Source organism: Jaculus jaculus, chromosome 1 (genome assembly GCF_020740685.1).
Source record: "Jaculus jaculus isolate mJacJac1 chromosome 1, mJacJac1.mat.Y.cur, whole genome shotgun sequence".
Classification (NCBI taxonomy): Eukaryota; Metazoa; Chordata; class Mammalia; order Rodentia; family Dipodidae; genus Jaculus; species Jaculus jaculus.
This window is the reverse complement of record NC_059102.1, coordinates 233750362-233753909: the sequence shown is the minus strand read 5'-3', so window position 1 is coordinate 233753909 and position 3548 is coordinate 233750362.

Below are 3548 nucleotides of genomic sequence, written 5' to 3'. Positions count from 1 at the left end.
TCTCTCTGTCAAATAAGTAAATAAAAATAAATCTTTTTTCAAAAAAAGGTATGTGTTCTGAAGGGGCGTCTAAGACCTATAATGGAAGTGAGACACAGGGCTGTCTGGAGGTAAAGGTCTAGGCTAGGGCCGCAGGAGGAGCCTGGGTCGGAGGGAAACAGAGGTAGAGGGAGGAAAGCACCGTCTGACTTTGGCTGACACAATCGGAGCACGAAGGTCTGCTGGAGCTGGAAAGTAGGGCCAGTCCAGTGAGGTCTAAGGTCTCCTAAGCTCAGTTTTGGATACTTCAGGAGTGCCTTTCCTCTTGAGACTCACCTCGGAAAGTGTGAGGCCAGCCAGAGACCAGGCTTCCTGGGACCCATATGCCTGTCCTCCTCAAAGCAGCAGGAGCCTACGAGACCAGGAGCACCACAGGGAGACATGGAACACTTTTCCAAGCCACTCACCGGCAGCTTGAGGCATCCTCTGAGGACATGGCCTTGCTCTGTCCCTGGGCTGGGTTCCCATGGGTGCCGTGCCTTGGGGAGAGGGCTGTGGGTGATTGGAGTTGGATCACTCCCCACTCCCCAGTGGGTCTCTCCTCCTTCAGGGCTTCTTCCCAGGAGGCCCTGACCCCTGAGTCTCACTTTCCAGTCACTTCCCTCAGGGTCATGCTCCCTCTAGCTGGGGAACTACGTTGCTGAGCAGAGGCCACCAAGACCCAGGGGACAAGTCTTGAGAAAACCGTGAGGATCAGGGCACCCAGGGGCTGGTTGCCAGGTCTCCCACCCAGAGATTGGAGCTATGCTCCCTAAGGTTCTGTGGGCTCTCCTGGGCCCGTGCAAGGCCTGGGTGGAAAATGGAATATTTAAGTGAATAAGCAGGCACAGGACCAGTGAGCAGCAAGCAGGGTGTCTTCTAACCTTAGTGATCATGATTCCAGCAAAAGGAGGGAGGCTGCTCGCCCTTAGGACACTGGGGCCTGGAGGAAGCTCTCCACTTTCTGACTTGTCTACCCCTTGTGGTCTGTGCACCAGGTAGAACTCATTCACTCACTGGGGTGGTTTGAATGTGAATGCATGTCCCCCATAGACTCAAGTGTTTTATTAAAGCTTGAAACTTGGGTCTCCAGTTGCCTGGTTGGAGGAGGTGTCACTGGGGAGCAGATCCTGGGGTCCAGCCCAACGGTGTGTTTTTTGGGGGGTGATCTGAATTCCAGCCCAGGGATAAAGAGAGCAGTATGAGTTCCGATGGGTCTCTGGTGTTTGCTGGCCAGTGGTGGTTTCTCTCTCTGTTTCTTCCACTGTAGATGGAAGGTCCCCTGGATCTGTAAGCTTGAAATAAATCCCTTCCTCCCATAATCTGTGTGGTTTGGATGATCATCCCAGCCTCACGGCGCTGACCTCAACACTCAGTCATCCATGCATACATTCACCTAGCAGAGTCATTGAGCACCAGCTCTGTGCCAGGCCTAAGCGAGATACAGAAAGTCCCTGATCTCAGAAAGGCAATAGTCAGGAAGCAGATAGGTAACCAACAGGGTCTGCCTTCCATGGGAAGAGGGACTGTGGCCCAGCAAACCAGCATGATCTGTCAGAAGACAGGAGGTGGGACCATGGCCCAGACCATCAGGAGGGGCCTCTTGGAGGAGGGACGTTCTGTGGAGGCCTGTTGCAAGGCCCGTTCGCTGGTAAAGACTCTGAGGCAGGAACTGCAGGTAGAACTCCAAGACAGCAGGGTCGGCTCTGGTTAGTACTTGGATAGAAGAACTCCAGGTCTGGAAGGTGACCAGAGTCAGGGTGCACCACAGCTGTGGAACCTGGAGCCACGCCTGGTGAAGGCCTCAGGGAGGATGGTGGCTCCTCCACTATGAGAAATCCAAAACGGGGCCTTCACTGAAACTGAACCCCATAAAGGCAGAGGGTGTGGCCATGTCTCCGTTCTTACTAACATGAATCCTTTCTGATAGATGAGCTTGAAATGAGCTCTGGCTGTTACCAGGGGGGTCATGTCATCACCAGGCTCTGTGAATCCCAAAGATCAAATCTCACTAAGCCTGGTGAAGGGCAGAAGCCGTTGAAAAGGTGAAGGGGACCAAGCCTTTACTTTCCCATGGGCTCTAGGAACTCAGGGACTCCAGGTGCCCCTGAGCAGGAGGTGGATGGGTGTCCCAGGCTGGGGACTGGATGAGCTTCACTGGAGGTGGAGGGTGGATGCTGAGACAGGCCCTCCCTTGTGTGGACATGCACTCTGACCCGGAAGAGCTTCTCTGTGGGACCTTAGCAGAGGCAGTGCCTGTGTTTGTCAGGGATGTCTCAGGAGAGTGAAGAGCCAATATAGAGCAAAGTCATTCTGGGGACACATGCACAGCATGTACCCCAAGTAGAGGAGGGCATTGGGGTGTTTATGCACCAGCTCTTGTCACAGGGTCATTAACTCCACAGCACCCAAGCCCACCAGTCAACTTCAGGGATCAAAGCCCTCAGGCAGAGAGACAGAGGGCTGGCAGCTGACGGCAGTCCTTCTGGAAACACTGGGAAAGAGACTATGGGCAGACTCTTAGCCCAGACTCCTATCTATAAAGCTGGGTTAACAAGACCAGCCTTGTTTAAAAAGAGAAAAGGGGGCTGGAGAAATGGCTTAGTGGTTAAGCGCTTGCCTGTGAAGCCTAAGGACCCCTGTTCAAGGCTCCATTCCCCAGGACCCAAGTAAGCCAGATGCACAAAGTAGCACATGCATCTGGAGTTCATTTGCAGTGGTTAAGAGGCCCCGGTGTGCCCATCCTCCCTCTCTCTCTTCACAAATAAATAAATAAGAAACAGAAATAAAAGGGAAAGAGATGACCCACCTCTGCATACCCAGGGGAGGCAGGGGGATCCCTTTAGCCCAGGAGTCCAAGGTTTGCAACATAGCGAGACCCTTTTCCCTGTCCCCACCAAAAACAAAATAAAAACAAAACAAAATGAAAAAGCAGAAGGGAAAGAAGGAGGGAGGGAGGGGAAGAGGCTCTGCTTCGTAGAGTGACAGAAACGTACTGGGAGAATGGTCCTAGCATGGGCACTTCAGGGTGTCCCTTGCTGACCTGACAGGCATTTTCCTAGGGCTTCTTGCTAAAGGCAGGCCCCAGTTGGCAGCAGGGTACAGCTATGCACAGGCCTGACTGGGCCCCTATGCCCGTGGGACTCTGACTCAAGAGGCACCATCAAGTAGGTAAGGACAAGTATGACAGAGTCACAGGAAGACAAGACAGGATGGGGGCAAGACACCCCAAAAGAAGTATCCATGTTGGAGGCCCCTTGCTTTCCCCCAGTGTCTCCCATGAAATCTATGTGACTAGTTTCTCAGAGGAAGGGTTGTGTGGTGTTTTGGGTTCATGTTGAGGGATCACGTGGCAGGAAGCATATATACCCTGGGACACTAGAAGGTTCCCAGTGCAAGGAGGTGGTCACATTATGGTCCCAGGCCAATGAGGGGAGGAGAGACAGTGCTCTTATCTCAGGTTATTAAAACGCCAGGTTTCCTGTCTTCTGCCCCTCATGTCAGGCCCTGGCGTACACAGGGTTGGAAAT